The 16758-nt window shown below is 47.0% G+C and overlaps 20 non-coding genes across 20 annotated transcripts; 2 read left to right on the top strand and 18 right to left on the bottom strand.

Annotated features, from left to right (window-relative positions):
* Nucleotides 1-3197: 3197 nt before the first annotated feature.
* Nucleotides 3198-3271, bottom strand: trnan-guu (transfer RNA asparagine (anticodon GUU)). The gene has a single exon. It is a non-coding gene; the product is annotated as a tRNA-Asn (tRNA).
* A 126-nt stretch (nt 3272-3397) lies between these two features.
* On the bottom strand, nt 3398-3470 carry trnak-cuu (transfer RNA lysine (anticodon CUU)). Its single transcript has one exon. It is a non-coding gene; the product is annotated as a tRNA-Lys (tRNA).
* Nucleotides 3471-4905: 1435 nt separating this feature from the next.
* Nucleotides 4906-4981, top strand: trnak-cuu (transfer RNA lysine (anticodon CUU)). The gene has a single exon. It is a non-coding gene; the product is annotated as a tRNA-Lys (tRNA).
* A 126-nt stretch (nt 4982-5107) lies between these two features.
* Nucleotides 5108-5181, top strand: trnan-guu (transfer RNA asparagine (anticodon GUU)). The gene has a single exon. It is a non-coding gene; the product is annotated as a tRNA-Asn (tRNA).
* Nucleotides 5182-6587: 1406 nt separating this feature from the next.
* On the bottom strand, nt 6588-6661 carry trnan-guu (transfer RNA asparagine (anticodon GUU)). The gene has a single exon. It is a non-coding gene; the product is annotated as a tRNA-Asn (tRNA).
* A 126-nt stretch (nt 6662-6787) lies between these two features.
* trnak-cuu (transfer RNA lysine (anticodon CUU)) lies at nt 6788-6860 on the bottom strand. The gene has a single exon. It is a non-coding gene; the product is annotated as a tRNA-Lys (tRNA).
* Nucleotides 6861-8217: 1357 nt separating this feature from the next.
* Nucleotides 8218-8291, bottom strand: trnan-guu (transfer RNA asparagine (anticodon GUU)). The gene has a single exon. It is a non-coding gene; the product is annotated as a tRNA-Asn (tRNA).
* A 126-nt stretch (nt 8292-8417) lies between these two features.
* Nucleotides 8418-8490, bottom strand: trnak-cuu (transfer RNA lysine (anticodon CUU)). Its single transcript has one exon. It is a non-coding gene; the product is annotated as a tRNA-Lys (tRNA).
* A 794-nt stretch (nt 8491-9284) lies between these two features.
* Nucleotides 9285-9358, bottom strand: trnan-guu (transfer RNA asparagine (anticodon GUU)). The gene has a single exon. It is a non-coding gene; the product is annotated as a tRNA-Asn (tRNA).
* A 125-nt stretch (nt 9359-9483) lies between these two features.
* trnak-cuu (transfer RNA lysine (anticodon CUU)) lies at nt 9484-9556 on the bottom strand. Its single transcript has one exon. It is a non-coding gene; the product is annotated as a tRNA-Lys (tRNA).
* A 792-nt stretch (nt 9557-10348) lies between these two features.
* trnan-guu (transfer RNA asparagine (anticodon GUU)) lies at nt 10349-10422 on the bottom strand. Its single transcript has one exon. It is a non-coding gene; the product is annotated as a tRNA-Asn (tRNA).
* Nucleotides 10423-10548: 126 nt separating this feature from the next.
* Nucleotides 10549-10621, bottom strand: trnak-cuu (transfer RNA lysine (anticodon CUU)). Its single transcript has one exon. It is a non-coding gene; the product is annotated as a tRNA-Lys (tRNA).
* Nucleotides 10622-11415: 794 nt separating this feature from the next.
* Nucleotides 11416-11489, bottom strand: trnan-guu (transfer RNA asparagine (anticodon GUU)). The gene has a single exon. It is a non-coding gene; the product is annotated as a tRNA-Asn (tRNA).
* Nucleotides 11490-11614: 125 nt separating this feature from the next.
* trnak-cuu (transfer RNA lysine (anticodon CUU)) lies at nt 11615-11687 on the bottom strand. The gene has a single exon. It is a non-coding gene; the product is annotated as a tRNA-Lys (tRNA).
* A 1329-nt stretch (nt 11688-13016) lies between these two features.
* On the bottom strand, nt 13017-13090 carry trnan-guu (transfer RNA asparagine (anticodon GUU)). Its single transcript has one exon. It is a non-coding gene; the product is annotated as a tRNA-Asn (tRNA).
* Nucleotides 13091-13216: 126 nt separating this feature from the next.
* trnak-cuu (transfer RNA lysine (anticodon CUU)) lies at nt 13217-13289 on the bottom strand. The gene has a single exon. It is a non-coding gene; the product is annotated as a tRNA-Lys (tRNA).
* A 794-nt stretch (nt 13290-14083) lies between these two features.
* trnan-guu (transfer RNA asparagine (anticodon GUU)) lies at nt 14084-14157 on the bottom strand. Its single transcript has one exon. It is a non-coding gene; the product is annotated as a tRNA-Asn (tRNA).
* Nucleotides 14158-14283: 126 nt separating this feature from the next.
* trnak-cuu (transfer RNA lysine (anticodon CUU)) lies at nt 14284-14356 on the bottom strand. The gene has a single exon. It is a non-coding gene; the product is annotated as a tRNA-Lys (tRNA).
* A 1887-nt stretch (nt 14357-16243) lies between these two features.
* trnan-guu (transfer RNA asparagine (anticodon GUU)) lies at nt 16244-16317 on the bottom strand. Its single transcript has one exon. It is a non-coding gene; the product is annotated as a tRNA-Asn (tRNA).
* A 126-nt stretch (nt 16318-16443) lies between these two features.
* trnak-cuu (transfer RNA lysine (anticodon CUU)) lies at nt 16444-16516 on the bottom strand. The gene has a single exon. It is a non-coding gene; the product is annotated as a tRNA-Lys (tRNA).
* Between the last annotated feature and the right edge of the window lie 242 nt (nt 16517-16758).

Consider the following 16758-nt stretch of genomic DNA (forward strand, 5'->3'; position numbering starts at 1 on the left):
GGTTACAAGTTACCGGTGCCCTCTTTATGAGAACGAAATCCAGGTTCGATCAATGTCGGAAGTTATTACGGATGCTCGATGGTGTTTTAAAAGGAGTTTTGAGCAGGACCTCTCTGGAACACAGGCCTCCACCACCCGGAACAAAACATAAGCATTCCATCCACGCGCCACAGCAAACATAAGCTGATGTAAACTTTCACAACACCCGCTGTCTTCTTTGAACACAAAGCAACTGACCAAGCTGTAAACGCTAAAAGGGCCAAGAAACGTCGTTTCATGCGTCCGAAATGACACGGATGTGTTAGTGGACACACGTGTGCTAAATTCTGCAGCTGTGTTGGTGGTTGCATGGCAGGACGTCAACGAAAAACACCATTCGTCCCCCCGTTTCGGTCTGTCGAGTGAGAGAGCGGTTACCGAAGGCAACCTTCTCCAAATATCCAAAGGCAAAAGTGAGTCATACAACAAAGAGTTGGAGGGACACAACCTCCAAACGGAAGCAAAAACGCTAGCACATATAATCCTATGCCGAATCGATTGACCTGATGCCTGAGAGCCTGATAGGTTACAAGTTACCGGTGCCCTCTTTATGAGAACGAAATCCACGTTCGATCAATGTCGGAAGTTATGACGGATGCTCAATGGTGTTTTAAAAGGAGTTTTGAGCAGGACCTCTCTGGAACACAGGCCTCCACCACCCGGAACAAAACATGAGCATTCCATCCACGCGCCACAGCAAACATAAGCTGATGTAAACTTTCACAACACCCGCTGTCTTCTTTGAACACAAAGCAACTGACAAAGCTGTAAACGCTAAACGGGCCAAGAAACGTCGTTTCATGCGTCCGAAATGACACGGATGTGTTAGTGGACACACGTGTGCTAAATTCTGCAGCTGTGTCTGTGGTTGCATGGCAGGACGTCAACGAAAAACACCATTCGTCCCCCCGTTTCGGTCTGTCGAGTGAGAGAGCGGTTACCGAAGGCAAACTTCTCCAAATATCCAAAGATAAAAGTGAGTCATACAACAAAGAGTTGGAGGGACACAACCTCCAACCGGAATCAAAAACACTAGTACATATAGGCCTATGCCGAATCGATTGACCTCATGCCTGAGAGCCTGATAGGTTACAAGTTACCGGTGCCCTCCTTATGAGAACAAAATCCACGTTCGATCAATGTCGGAAGTTATTACGGATGCTCGATGGTGTTTTAACCTGTTAACCGTTTCCAGAGCGTCGGCGCACTGAAGCGTTTTTTTTTTTTATTTAGTTCAAATTTACTATCAGATTTAATGTTATACCTTGACAAACTATACATCATTAAAAAGATATAATACTCAAGATTCAGTATTTGACCACTATTGTATTCTGAGAAACTTATAGTGACAGTTATGTCTTAATTTGTGTCAGGAGTTATGAAATGGAAAAATGAGTCGATACCTTTAATATGAATTATGAGCGTCAGCTGGTCCATTCATAAAAAACACTCCAAGCTGTCGTCATGACAGCGATTCGCAAAACATCGTCCCTCAGGGCTTTAGCTCAAAAATGTGCAGACTTGGAGAAATATTGATATATTCTCATAGATTCACATCATATTTCTATAGACAGGAATAATATTTGTTGAATTTATACCCAAATGCGTCGATGTAATCATTATGATCGCTTCTTACTGAGATGTGCTGTGTTTTCAATTCATACCAATAGCCTGAGGGCGCTATATGCACAATAACAGTCCATATATGGATCACGAAGAAGACCCATAGTCATGTGACATTCCAGGACGTCACTGATACAGACAGTAGCTGACAGAGATCGCTGCAACATGCAGATAAAGATGTTTTGAAGACAATAAACATGATTGCAATGATATTTGAGTTACCTGTGTTCTACAAGCCATGCCAGGTATTTCATAATAATAGATTATATTTATAATGCAATGCTAATCGATATAGATTTCATCATCGTGCAGAACACTATAAATAATACATTTTCTGTCGGATTTTTTTTTTATCTGAAGCCAAAATAGATCACAGAAGATTATTTAAAACATTCGACTTGCGTTATAAAGTAAGTTTGGAGCACAAACATGGTTTTAATCTCATAAATGGTCGTGTATTGATGGTGTGCTAAGCTAACATGCTAGCTAGCCCAGGTGCACCTGCCACCAGCAGTTATTGTTTTATGATTTTTTTCTAAATAGGAATGCTTACTGAAATGTTTCAGTGCATTTGATACCAGTTTCAAATATTTAGTGAGAACTTTGATAAAAGAAATTAGGGTTTGAAACCCTATGAATAGCCTGTGAATAGCCAGTCGTTAGTAGCTATAATGCAGACAAAAGAAATGCATATTTAGAGCCATAACCAGTCTGGAGAGGTGTAAATGTGTGCAGGGGAGACTGACTCTGAATGGGGCTCGTTTGCACCACAAAATAATAGAGACAATAGACTGATTAGATGACTCAGAAGATGACTAAACATCAGTTTGCATTTTAGAGTCTAATCAAAATAAAGTAATTTGACATGATCTTGAAAAACATTTAACTAAATACAGAGTTTTAGACTTATCATTTTCAGATTTTAAATATAAAATGGTCACACATATGGCTTTAGCTGCAGTGCATTTCTAGATTGCTCCAGGGCCAACTTCAATTTTATTTTTATGAAGATGTTTCATGAAAGTAAATTTCTAATAACTTTACAAAACTTTGAAGCTATTTAAACATTTTTTTTTCATTATGACAATAATTATTTCTACATTTACAATAAACTACTAGGTGTCAGCTTTCAAATGAGATCATACTTGTGCTTTTAGTGCAAAGGGTTCATGAACTGTATCTGTTTAAGTTTGGGTATGCCATTTCTGGGGATTTTTCAAAAGTGGCCTTGAAGGTTAACAGGTTAAAAGGAGTTTTGAGCAGGACCTCTCTGGAACACAGGCCTCCACCACCAGGAACAAAACATGAGTATTCCATCCACGCGCCACAGCAAACATAAGCTGATGTAAACTTTCACAACACCCGCTGTCTTCTCTGAACACAAAGCAACTGACCAAGCTGTAAACGCTAAAAGGGGCCAAGAAACGTTGTGTCATGCGTCCGAAATGACACGGATGTGTTAGTGGACACACGTGTGCTAAATTCTGCAGCTGTATTGGTGGTTGCATGGCCGGACGTCAACGAAAAACACCATTCATCCCTGGGTGGGCTCGAACCACCAACCTTTCGGTTAACAGCCGAACGCGCTCTCCGATTGCGCCACAGAGACCTACGGCCAGCCAGTCCATGGGTCAGCTTATAAAAAAAAGCAGACCTGGACTTTTCCGGCAATGGTGGACTCGCTTTCCACGCTGGAAACCGAGACCCCATTGGGAAGAGAGAGGGTTAATAGATGCGCCCAACGTGGGGCTCGAACCCACGACCCTGAGATTAAGAGTCTCATGCTCTACCGACTGAGCTAGCCGGGCAACTAAGGTGACCTGCTTCGGGCTGGTCGCGGCCATTATCTGTGCCTAAATTGCGCCCGTGAAAGGGAGCCTCACATTTCGCACAGGCTTGGCATAGCCTCTTGCGGGTAAAGTCAGGGTTAAGCCTAGAGGTAGGCTTAGAGTGTACTTTGTTTGTTTGAGCCATATCTGTTGTTGGGGGATACAATTTGACCCAGTAGAGCAGGCCAATAATATGCACAACCCGGAGCTAAAGTTCCGTTTCGGTCTGTCGAGTGAGAGAGCGTTTACCGAAGGCAACCTTCTCCAAATATCCAAAGGCAAAAGTGAGTCATACAACAAAGAGTTGGAGGGACACAACCTCCAAACGGAAGCAAAAACGCTAGCACATATAATCCTATGCCGAATCGATTGACCTGATGCCTGAGAGCCTGATAGGTTACAAGTTACCGGTGCCCTCTTTATGAGAACGAAATCCACGTTCGATCAATGTCGGAAGTTAAGACGGATGTTCGATGGTGTTTTAAAAGGAGTTTTGAGCAGGACCTCTCTGGAACACAGGCCTCCACCACCCGGAACAAAACATGAGCATTCCATCCACGCGCCACAGCAAACATAAGCTGATGTAAACTTTCACAACACCCGCTGTCTTCTTTGAACACAAAGCAACTGACCAAGCTGTAAACGCTAAAAGGGCCAAGAAACGTCGTTTCATGCGTCCGAAATGACACGGATGTGTTAGTGGACACACGTGTGCTAAATTCTGCAGCTGTGTTGGTGGTTGCATGGCAGGACGTCAACGAAAAACACCATTCGTCCCCCCGTTTCGGTCTGTCGAGTGAGAGAGCGGTTACCGAAGGCAAACTTCTCCAAATATCCAAAGATAAAAGTGAGTCATACAACAAAGAGTTGGAGGGACACAACCTCCAACCGGAATCAAAAACGCTAGTACATATAGGCCTATGCCGAATCGATTGACCTCATGCCTGAGAGCCTGATAGGTTACAAGTTACCGGTGCCCTCTTTATGAGAACGAAATCCACGTTCGATCAATGTCGGAAGTTATTACGGATGCTCGATGGTGTTTTAAAAGGAGTTATGAGCAGGACCTCTCTGGAACACAGGCCTCCACCACCCGGAACAAAACATGAGCATTCCATCCACGCGCCACAGCAAACATAAGCTGATGTAAACTTTCACAACACCCGCTGTCTTCTTTGAACACAAAGCAACTGACCAAGCTGTAAACGCTAAAAGGGCCAAGAAACGTCGTTTCATGCGTCCGAAATGACACGGATGTGTTAGTGGACACACGTGTGCTAAATTCTGCAGCTGTGTTGGTGGTTGCATGGCAGGACGTCAACGAAAAACACCATTCATCCCCCCGTTTCGGTCTGTCGAGTGGGAGAGCGGTTACCGAAGGCAAACTTCGGTACTGGGTGGGCTCGAACGACCAACCTTTCGGTTAACTCAGTCGGTAGAGCATGAGACTCTTAATCTCAGGGTCGTGGGTTCGAGCCCCACGTTGGGCTCATCTATTAGCCCTCTCTCTTCCCAATGGGGTCTCGGTTTCCAGCGTGGAAAGCGAGTCCACCATTGCCGGAAAAGTCCAGCTCTGCTTTTTCTTATAAGCTGACCCATGGACTGGCTGGCCGTAGGTCTCTGTGGCGCAATCGGACAGCGCGTTCGGCTGTTAACCGAAAGGTTGGTGGTTCGAGTCCACCCAGGGACGAATGGTGTTTTTCGTTGACGTCCGGCCATGCAACTAGAGGTAGGCTTAGAGTGTACTTTGTTTGTTTGAGCCATATCTGTTGTTGGGGGATACAATTTGACCCAGTAGAGCAGGCCAATAATATGCACAACCCGGAGCTAAAGTTCCGTTTCGGTCTGTCGAGTGAGAGAGCGGTTACCGAAGGCAACCTTCTCCAAATATCCAAAGGCAAAAGTGAGTCATACAACAAAGAGTTGGAGGGACACAACCTCCAAACGGAAGCAAAAACGCTAGCACATATAATCCTATGCCGAATCGATTGACCTGATGCCTGAGAGCCTGATAGGTTACAAGTTACCGGTGCCCTCTTTATGAGAACGAAATCCACGTTCGATCAATGTCGGAAGTTATGACGGATGCTCGATGGTGTTTTAAAAGGAGTTTTGAGCAGGACCTCTCTGGAACACAGGCCTCCACCACCCGGAACAAAACATGAGCATTCCATCCACGCGCCACAGCAAACATAAGCTGATGTAAACTTTCACAACACCCGCTGTCTTCTTTGAACACAAAGCAACTGACCAAGCTGTAAACGCTAAAAGGGCCAAGAAACGTCGTTTCATGCGTCCGAAATGACACGGATGTGTTAGTGGACACACGTGTGCTAAATTCTGCAGCTGTGTTGGTGGTTGCATTGCAGGACGTCAACGAAAAACACCATTCGTCCCCCCGTTTCGGTCTGTCGAGTGAGAGAGCGGTTACCGAAGGCAAACTTCTCCAAATATCCAAAGATAAAAGTGAGTCATACAACAAAGAGTTGGAGGGACACAACCTCCAACCGGAATCAAAAAAGCTAGTACATATAGGCCTATGCCGAATCGATTGACCTCATGCCTGAGAGCCTGATAGGTTACAAGTTACCGGTGCCCTCTTTATGAGAACGAAATCCACGTTCGATCAATGTCGGAAGTTATTACGGATGCTCGATGGTGTTTTAAAAGGAGTTATGAGCAGGACCTCTCTGGAACACAGGCCTCCACCACCCGGAACAAAACATGAGCCATGCAACCACCAATGAGAACAAAAATCCACGTTCGATCAATGTCGGAAGTTATTACGGATGCTCGATGGTGTTTTAAAAGGAGTTTTGAGCAGGACCTCTCTGGAACACAGGCCTCCACCACCAGGAACAAAACATGAGTATTCCATCCACGCGCCACAGCAAACATAAGCTGATGTAAACTTTCACAACACCCGCTGTCTTCTCTGAACACAAAGCAACTGACCAAGCTGTAAACGCTAAAAGGGGCCAAGAAACGTCGTGTCATGCGTCCGAAATGACACGGATGTGTTAGTGGACACACGTGTGCTAAATTCTGCAGCTGTATTGGTGGTTGCATGGCCGGACGTCAACGAAAAACACCATTCGTCCCTGGGTGGGCTCGAACCACCAACCTTTCGGTTAACAGCCGAACGCGCTGTCCGATTGCGCCACAGAGACCTACGGCCAGCCAGTCCATGGGTCAGCTTATAAAAAAAAGCAGACCTGGACTTTTCCGGCAATGGTGGACTCGCTTTCCACGCTGGAAACCGAGACCCCGTTGGGAAGAGAGAGGGCTAATAGATGCGCCCAACGTGGGGCTCGAACCCACGACCCTGAGATTAAGAGTCTCATGCTCTACCGAATGAGCTAGCCGGGCAACTGCGGTTACCTGCTTCGGGCTGGTCGCGGCCATTATCTGTGCCTAAATTGCGCCCGTGAAAGGGAGCCTCACATTTCGCACAGGCTTGGCATAGCCTCTTGCGGGTAAAGTCAGGGTTAAGCCTAGAGGTAGGCTTAGAGTGTACTTTGTTTGTTTGAGCCATATCTGTTGTTGGGGGATACAATTTGACCCAGTAGAGCAGGCCAATAATATGCACAACCCGGAGCTAAAGTTCCGTTTCGGTCTGTCGAGTGAGAGAGCGGTTACCGAAGGCAAACTTCTCCAAATATCCAAAGGCAAAAGTGAGTCATACAACAAAGAGTTGGAGGGACACAACCTCCAAACGGAAGCAAAAACGCTAGCACATATAATCCTATGCCGAATCGATTGACCTGATGCCTGAGAGCCTGATAGGTTACAAGTTACCGGTGCCCTCTTTATGAGAACGAAATCCACGTTCGATCAATGTCGGAAGTTATGACGGATGCTCGATGGTGTTTTAAAAGGAGTTTTGAGCAGGACCTCTCTGGAACACAGGCCTCCACCAACCGGAACAAAACATGAGCATTCCATCCACGCGCCACAGCAAACATAAGCTGATGTAAACTTTCACAACACCCGCTGTCTTCTTTGAACACAAAGCAACTGACCAAGCTGTAAACGCTAAAAGGGCCAAGAAACGTCGTTTCATGCGTCCGAAATGACACGGATGTGTTAGTGGACACACGTGTGCTAAATTCTGCAGCTCTTTTGGTGGTTGCATGGCAGGACGTCAACGAAAAACACCATTCGTCCCCCCGTTTCGGTCTGTCGAGTGAGAGAGCGGTTACCGAAGGCAACCTTCTCCAAATATCCAAAGGCAAAAGTGAGTCATACAACAAAGAGTTGGAGGGACACAACCTCAAACCGGAATCAAAAACGCTAGTACATATAGGCCTATCCCGAATCGATTGACCTCATGCCTGAGAGCCTGATAGGTTACAAGTTACCGGTGCCCTCCTTATGAGAACAAAATCCACGTTCGATCAATGTCGGAAGTTATTACGGATGCTCTATGGTGTTTTAAAAGGAGTTTTGAGCAGGACCTCTCTGGAACACAGGCCTCCACCACCAGGAACAAAACATGAGTATTCCATCCACGCGCCACAGCAAACATAAGCTGATGTAAACTTTCACAACACCCGCTGTCTTCTCTGAACACAAAGCAACTGACCAAGCTGTAAACGCTAAAAGGGGCCAAGAAACGTCGTGTCATGCGTCCGAAATGACACGGATGTGTTAGTGGACACACGTGTGCTAAATTCTGCAGCTGTGTTGGTGGTTGCATGGCCGGACGTCAACGAAAAACAGCATTCGTCCCTGGGTGGGCTCGAACCACCAACCTTTCGGTTAACAGCCGAACGCGCTGTCCGATTGCGCCACAGAGACCTACGGACAGCCAGTCCATGGGTCAGCTTATAAAAAAAAGCAGACCTAGACTTTTCCGGCAATGGTGGACTCGCTTTCCACGCTGGAAACCGAGACCCCGGTGGGAAGAGAGAGGGCTAATAGATGCGCCCAACGTGGGGCTCGAACCCACGACCCTGAGATTAAGAGTCTCATGCTCTACCGACTGAGCTAGCCGGGCAACTGCGGTGACCTGCTTCGGGCTGGTCGCGGCCATTATCTGTGCCTAAATTGCGCCCGTGAAAGGGAGCCTCACATTTCGCACAGGCTTGGCATAGCCTCTTGTGGGTAAAGTCAGGGTTAAGCCTAGAGGTAGGCTTAGAGTGTACTTTGTTTGTTTGAGCCATATCTGTTTTTGGGGGATACAATTTGACCCAGTAGAGCAGGCCAATAATATGCACAACCCGGAGCTAAAGTTCCGTTTCGGTCTGTCGAGTGAGAGAGCGGTTACCGAAGGCAACCTTCTCCAAATATCCAAAGGCAAAAGTGAGTCATACAACAAAGAGTTGGAGGGACACAACCTCCAAACGGAAGCAAAAACGCTAGTACATATATGCCTATCCCGAATCGATTGACCTCATGCCTGAGAGCCTGATAGGTTACAAGTTACCGGTGCCCTCCTTATGAGAACAAAATCCACGTTCGATCAATGTCGGAAGTTATTACGGATGCTCGATGGTGTTTTAAAAGGAGTTTTGAGCAGGACCTCTCTGGAACACAGGCCTCCACCACCAGGAACAAAACATGAGTATTCCATCCACGCGCCACAGCAAACATAAGCTGATGTAAACTTTCACAACACCCGCTGTCTTCTCTGAACACAAAGCAACTGACCAAGCTGTAAACGCTAAAAGGGGCCAAGAAACGTCGTGTCATGCGTCCGAAATGACACGGATGTGTTAGTGGACACACGTGTGCTAAATTCTGCAGCTGTGTTGGTGGTTGCATGGCCGGACGTCAACGAAAAACAGCATTCGTCCCTGGGTGGGCTCGAACCACCAACCTTTCGATTAACAGCCGAACGCGCTGTCCGATTGCGCCACAGAGACCTACGGACAGCCAGTCCATGGGTCAGCTTATAAAAAAAGCAGACCTGGACTTTTCCGGCAATGGTGGACTCGCTTTCCACGCTGGAAACCGAGACCCCGTTGGGAAGAGAGAGGGATAATAGATGAGCCCAACGTGGGGCTCGAACCCACGACCCTGAGATTAAGAGTCTCATGCTCTACCGACTGAGCTAGCCGGGCAACTGCGGTGACCTGCTTCGGGCTGGTCGCGGCCATTATGTGTGCCTAAATTGCGCCCGTGAAAGGGAGCCTCACATTTCGCACAGGCTTGGCATAGCCTCTTGCGGGTAAAGTCAGGGTTAAGCCTAGAGGTAGGCTTAGAGTGTACTTTGTTTGTTTGAGCCATATCTGTTGTTGGGGGATACAATTTGACCCAGTAGAGCAGGCCAATAATATGCACAACCCGGAGCTAAAGTTCCGTTTCGGTTGTCGAGTGAGAGAGCGGTTACCGAAGGCAACCTTCTCCAAATATCCAAAGGCAAAAGTGGGTCATACAACAAAGAGTTGGAGAACACAACCTCCAAACGGAAGCAAAAACGCTAGCACATATAATCCTATGCCGAATCGATTGACCTGATGCCTGAGAGCCTGATAGGTTACAAGTTACCGGTGCCCTCTTTATGAGAACGAAATCCATGTTCGATCAATGTCGGAAGTTATTACGGATGCTCGATGGTGTTTTAAAAGTAGTTTTGAGCAGGACCTCTCTGGAACACAGGCCTCCACCACCAGGAACAAAACATGAGTATTCCATCCACGCGCCACAGCAAACATAAGCTGATGTAAACTTTCACAACACCCGCTGTCTTCTCTGAACACAAAGCAACTGACCAAGCTGTAAACGCTAAAAGGGGCCAAGAAACGTCGTGTCATGCGTCCGAAATGACACGGATGTGTTAGTGGACACACGTGTGCTAAATTCTGCAGCTGTGTTGGTGGTTGCATGGCCGGACGTCAACGAAAAAAAGCATTCGTCCCTGGGTGGGCTCGAACCACCAACCTTTCGGTTAACAGCCGAACGCGCTGTCCGATTGCGCCACAGAGACCTACGGACAGCCAGTCCATGGGTCAGCTTATAAAAAAAAGCAGACCTAGACTTTTCCGGCAATGGTGGACTCGCTTTCCACGCTGGAAACCGAGACCCCGGTGGGAAGAGAGAGGGCTAATAGATGCGCCCAACGTGGGGCTCGAACCCACGACCCTGAGATTAAGAGTCTCATGCTCTACCGACTGAGCTAGCCGGGCAACTGCGGTGACCTGCTTCGGGCTGGTCGCGGCCATTATCTGTGCCTAAATTGCGCCCGTGAAAGGGAGCCTCACATTTCGCACAGGCTTGGCATAGCCTCTTGTGGGTAAAGTCAGGGTTAAGCCTAGAGGTAGGCTTAGAGTGTACTTTGTTTGTTTGAGCCATATCTGTTTTTGGGGGATACAATTTGACCCAGTAGAGCAGGCCAATAATATGCACAACCCGGAGCTAAAGTTCCGTTTCGGTCTGTCGAGTGAGAGAGCGGTTACCGAAGGCAACCTTCTCCAAATATCCAAAGGCAAAAGTGAGTCATACAACAAAGAGTTGGAGGGACACAACCTCCAACCGGAATCAAAAACGCTAGTACATATATGCCTATCCCGAATCGATTGACCTCATGCCTGAGAGCCTGATAGGTTACAAGTTACCGGTGCCCTCCTTATGAGAACAAAATCCACGTTCGATCAATGTCGGAAGTTATTACGGATGCTCGATGGTGTTTTAAAAGGAGTTTTGAGCAGGACCTCTCTGGAACACAGGCCTCCACCACCAGGAACAAAACATGAGTATTCCATCCACGCGCCACAGCAAACATAAGCTGATGTAAACTTTCACAACACCCGCTGTCTTCTCTGAACACAAAGCAACTGACCAAGCTGTAAACGCTAAAAGGGGCCAAGAAACGTCGTGTCATGCGTCCGAAATGACACGGATGTGTTAGTGGACACACGTGTGCTAAATTCTGCAGCTGTGTTGGTGGTTGCATGGCCGGACGTCAACGAAAAACAGCATTCGTCCCTGGGTGGGCTCGAACCACCAACCTTTCGATTAACAGCCGAACGCGCTGTCCAATTGCGCCACAGAGACCTACGGACAGCCAGTCCATGGGTCAGCTTATAAATAAAGCAGACCTGGACTTTTCCGGCAATGGTGGACTCGCTTTCCACGCTGGAAACCGAGACCCCGTTGGGAAGAGAGAGGGATAATAGATGAGCCCAACGTGGGGCTCGAACCCACGACCCTGAGATTAAGAGTCTCATGCTCTACCGACTGAGCTAGCCGGGCAACTGCGGTGACCTGCTTCGGGCTGGTCGCGGCCATTATGTGTGCCTAAATTGCGCCCGTGAAAGGGAGCCTCACATTTCGCACAGGCTTGGCATAGCCTCTTGCGGGTAAAGTCAGGGTTAAGCCTAGAGGTAGGCTTAGAGTGTACTTTGTTTGTTTGAGCCATATCTGTTGTTGGGGGATACAATTTGACCCAGTAGAGCAGGCCAATAATATGCACAACCCGGAGCTAAAGTTCCGTTTCGGTTGTCGAGTGAGAGAGCGGTTACCGAAGGCAACCTTCTCCAAATATCCAAAGGCAAAAGTGGGTCATACAACAAAGAGTTGGAGGGACACAACCTCCAAACGGAAGCAAAAACGCTAGCACATATAATCCTATGCCGAATCGATTGACCTGATGCCTGAGAGCCTGATAGGTTACAAGTTACCGGTGCCCTCTTTATGAGAACGAAATCCATGTTCGATCAATGTCGGAAGTTATTACGGATGCTCGATGGTGTTTTAAAAGTAGTTTTGAGCAGGACCTCTCTGGAACACAGGCCTCCACCACCCGGAACAAAACATGAGCATTCCATCCATGCGCCACAGCAAACATAAGCTGATGTAAACTTTCACAACACCCGCTGTCTTCTTTGAACACAAAGCAACTGACCAAGCTGTAAACGCTAAAAGGGCCAAGAAACGTCGTTTCATGCGTCCGAAATGACACGGATGTGTTAGTGGACACACGTGTGCTAAATTCTGCAGCTGTGTTGGTGGTTGCATGGCCGGACGTCAACGAAAAACAGCATTCGTCCCTGGGTGGGCTCGAACCTGCAACCTTTAGGTTAACAGCCGAACGCGCTGTCCGATTGCGCCACAGAGACCTACGGCCAGCCAGTCCATGGGTCAGCTTATAAAAAAAAGCAGACCTGGACTTTTCCGGCAATGGTGGACTCGCTTTCCACGCTGGAAACCGAGACCCCGTTGGGAAGAGAGAGGGATGATAGATGCGCCCAACGTGGGGCCGTCTGAAGTTATGACGGATGCTCGATGGTGTTTTAAAAGGATTGAGCAGGACCTCTCTGGAACACAGGCCTCCACCACCCGGAACAAAACATGAGCATTCCATCCACGCGCCACAGCAAACATAAGCTGATGTAAACTTTCACAACACCCGCTGTCTTCTTTGAACACAAAGCAACTGACCAAGCTGTAAACGCTAAAAGGGGCCAAGAAACGTCGTGTCATGCGTCCGAAATGACACGGATGTGTTAGTGGACACACGTGTGCTAAATTCTGCAGCTGTGTTGGTGGTTGCATGGCCGGACGTCAACGGAAAACAGCATTCGTCCCTGGGTGGGCTCAAACCACCAACCTTTCGGTTAACAGCCGAACGCGCTGTCCAATTGCGCCACAGAGACCTACGGACAGCCAGTCCATGGGTCAGCTTATAAAAAAAAGCAGACCTGGACTTTTCCGGCAATGGTGGACTCGCTTTCCACGCTGGAAACCGAGACCCCATTGGGAAGAGAGAGGGCTAATAGATGAGCCCAACGTGGGGCTCGAACCCACGACCCTGAGATAAAGAGTCTCATGCTCTACCGACTGAGCTAGCCGGGCAACTGCGGTGACCTGTTTCGGGCTGGTCTTGACCATTATCTGTGCCTAAATTGCGCCCGTGAAAGGGAGCCTCACATTTCGCACAGGCTTGGCATAGCCTCTTGTGGGTAAAGTCAGGGTTAAGCCTAGAGGTAGGCTTAGAGTGTACTTTGTTTGTTTGAGCCATATCTGTTTTTGGGGGATACAATTTGACCCAGTAGAGCAGGCCAATAATATGCACAACCCGGAGCTAAAGTTCCGTTTCGGTCTGTCGAGTGAGAGAGCGGTTACCGAAGGCAACCTTCTCCAAATATCCAAAGGCAAAAGTGAGTCATACAACAAAGAGTTGGAGGGACAAAACCTCAAACCGGAATCAAAAACGCTAGTACATATAGGCCTATCCCGAATCGATTGACCTCATGCCTGAGAGCCTGATAGGTTACAAGTTACCGGTGCCCTCCTTATGAGAACAAAATCCACGTTCGATCAATGTCGGAAGTTATTACGGATGCTCGATGGTGTTTTAAAAGGAGTTTTGAGCAGGACCTCTCTGGAACACAGGCCTCCACCACCAGGAACAAAACATGAGTATTCCATCCACGCGCCACAGCAAACATAAGCTGATGTAAACTTTCACAACACCCGCTGTCTTCTCTGAACACAAAGCAACTGACCAAGCTGTAAACGCTAAAAGGGGCCAAGAAACGTCGTGTCATGCGTCCGAAATGACACGGATGTGTTAGTGGACACACGTGTGCTAAATTCTGCAGCTGTGTTGGTGGTTGCATGGCCGGACGTCAACGAAAAACAGCATTCGTCCCTGGGTGGGCTCGAACCACCAACCTTTCGGTTAACAGCCGAACGCGCTGTCCGATTGCGCCACAGAGACCTACGGACTGCCAGTCCATGGGTCAGCTTATAAAAAAAAGCAGACCTGGACTTTTCCGGCAATGGTGGACTCGCTTTCCACGCTGGAAACCGAGACCCCGTTGGGAAGAGAGAGGGCTAATAGATGCGCCCAACGTGGGGCTCGAACCCACGACCCTGAGATTAAGAGTCTCATGCTCTACCGACTAAGCTAGCCGGGCAACTGCGGTGACCTGCTTCGGGCTGGTCGCGGCGATTATCTGTGCCTAAATTGCGCCCGTGAAAGGGAGCCTCACATTTCGCACAGGCTTGGCATAGCCTCTTGTGGGTAAAGTCAGGGTTAAGCCTAGAGGTAGGCTTAGAGTGTACTTTGTTTGTCTGAGCCATATCTGTTGTTGGGGGATACAATTTGACCCAGTAGAGCAGGCCAATAATATGCACAACCCGGAGCTAAAGTTCCCTTTCGGTCTGTCGAGTGAGAGAGCGGTTACTGAATATGATTCACATCATATTTCTATAGACAGGAATAATATTTGTTGAATTTATACCCAAATGCGTCGATGTAATCATTATGATCGCTTCTTACTGAGATGTGCTGTGTTTTCAATTCATACCAATAGCCTGAGGGCGCTATATGCACAATAACAGTCCATATATGGATCACGAAGAAGACCCATAGTCATGTGACATTCCAGGACGTCACTGATACAGACAGTAGCTGACAGAGATCGCTGCAACATGCAGATAAAGATGTTTTGAAGACAATAAACATGATTGCAATGATATTTGAGTTACCTGTGTTCTTCAAGCCATGCCAGGTATTTCATAATAATAGATTATATTTATAATGCAATGCTAATCGATATAGATTTCATCATCGTGCAGAACACTATAAATAATACATTTTCTGTCGGATTTTTTTTTTATCTGAAGCCAAAATAGATCACAGAAGATTATTTAAAACACTCGACTTGCGTTATAAAGTAAGTTTGGAGCACAAACATGGTTTTAATCTCATAAATGGTCGTGTATTGATGGTGTGCTAAGCTAACATGCTAGCTAGCCCAGGTGCACCTGCCACCAGCAGTTATTGTTTTATGATTTTTTTCTAAATAGGAATGCTTACTGAAATGTTTCAGTGCATTTGATACCAGTTTCAAATATTTAGTGAGAACTTTGATAAAAGAAATTAGGATTTGAAACCCTATGAATAGCCTGTGAATAGCCAGTCGTTAGTAGCTATAATGCAGACAAAAGAAATGCATATTTAGAGCCATAACCAGTCTGGAGAGGTGTAAATGTGTGCAGGGGAGACTGACTCTGAATGGGGCTCGTTTGCACCACAAAATAATAGAGACAATAGACTGATTAGATGACTCAGAAGATGACTAAACATCAGTTTGCATTTTAGAGTCTAATCAAAATAAAGTAATTTGACATGATCTTGAAAAACATTTAACTAAATACAGAGTTTTAGACTTATCATTTTCAGATTTTAAATATAAAATGGTCACACATATGGCTTTAGCTGCAGTGCATTTCTAGATTGCTCCAGGGCCAACTTCAATTTTATTTTTATGAAGATGTTTCATGAAAGTAAATTTCTAATAACTTTACAAAACTTTGAAGCTATTTAAACATTTTTTTTTCATTATGACAATAATTATTTCTACATTTACAATAAACTACTAGGTGTCAGCTTTCAAATGAGATCATACTTGTGCTTTTAGTGCAAAGGGTTCATGAACTGTATCTGTTTAAGTTTGGGTATGCCATTTCTGGGGATTTTTCAAAAGTGGCCTTGAAGGTTAACAGGTTAAAAGGAGTTTTGAGCAGGACCTCTCTGGAACACAGGCCTCCACCACCAGGAACAAAACATGAGTATTCCATCCACGCGCCACAGCAAACATAAGCTGATGTAAACTTTCACAACACCCGCTGTCTTCTCTGAACACAAAGCAACTGACCAAGCTGTAAACGCTAAAAGGGGCCAAGAAACGTCGTGTCATGCGTCCGAAATGACACGGATGTGTTAGTGGACACACGTGTGCTAAATTCTGCAGCTGTATTGGTGGTTGCATGGCCGGACGTCAACGAAAAACACCATTCGTCCCTGGGTGGGCTCGAACCACCAACCTTTCGGTTAACAGCCGAACGCGCTGTCCGATTGCGCCACAGAGACCTACGGCCAGCCAGTTCATGGGTCAGCTTATAAAAAAAAGCAGACCTGGACTTTTCCGGCAATGGTGGACTCGCTTTCCACGCTGGAAACCGAGACCCCATTGGGAAGAGAGAGGGCTAATAGATGCGCCCAACGTGGGGCTCGAACCCACGACCCTGAGATTAAGAGTCTCATGCTCTACCGACTGAGCTAGCCGGGCAACTGCGGTGACCTGCCTCGGGCTGGTCGCACCCATTATCTGTGCCTAAATTGCGCCCGTGAAAGGGAGCCTCACACTTCGCACAGGCTTGGCATAGCCTCTTGCGGGTAAAGTCAGGGTTTAGCATAGAGGTAGGCTTAGAGTGTACTTTGTTTGTTTGAGCCATATCTGTTGTTGGGGGATACAATTTGACCCAGTAGAGCAGGCCAATAATATGCACAACCCGGAGCTAAAGTTCCGTT

This window comes from Siphateles boraxobius, unplaced genomic scaffold, assembly GCF_051911475.1.
Source record: "Siphateles boraxobius isolate OS27281-9 unplaced genomic scaffold, OSU_SipBor_1 61, whole genome shotgun sequence".
Lineage (NCBI taxonomy): Eukaryota > Metazoa > Chordata > Actinopteri > Cypriniformes > Leuciscidae > Siphateles > Siphateles boraxobius.